The sequence below is a fragment of the Nyctibius grandis genome, chromosome 11, assembly GCF_013368605.1.
Source record: "Nyctibius grandis isolate bNycGra1 chromosome 11, bNycGra1.pri, whole genome shotgun sequence".
NCBI lineage: Eukaryota > Metazoa > Chordata > Aves > Nyctibiiformes > Nyctibiidae > Nyctibius > Nyctibius grandis.
Window position 1 is genome coordinate 12,590,443 of NC_090668.1, and position 280 is coordinate 12,590,722.

Consider the following 280-nt stretch of genomic DNA (forward strand, 5'->3'; position numbering starts at 1 on the left):
GCTGCCGCGAGTCCCGGCCTACGCCCCCCGTGCTCGCCCTTGCACACCTGTACTGAAGTCCCAAGTTCTGAACCTGCCCGTGCTGCCGGCCAGGGCGGCGGGGCGCAGGGGAGCGATGCGGGGCGCAGGGGAGCGATGCGGGGCCGGGGCTCCTCTCCCCGCCCGCCTCCCGGCCCTGCCGCTCACGGAGGGGTCGCGTCGCCCTCCCGGCCAATCAGCGCGGCGGGTTTCCCCCGGAAGTGAACTCCGTTCCCCGCCCTTCCGCCGGGCTGCCCCGCTC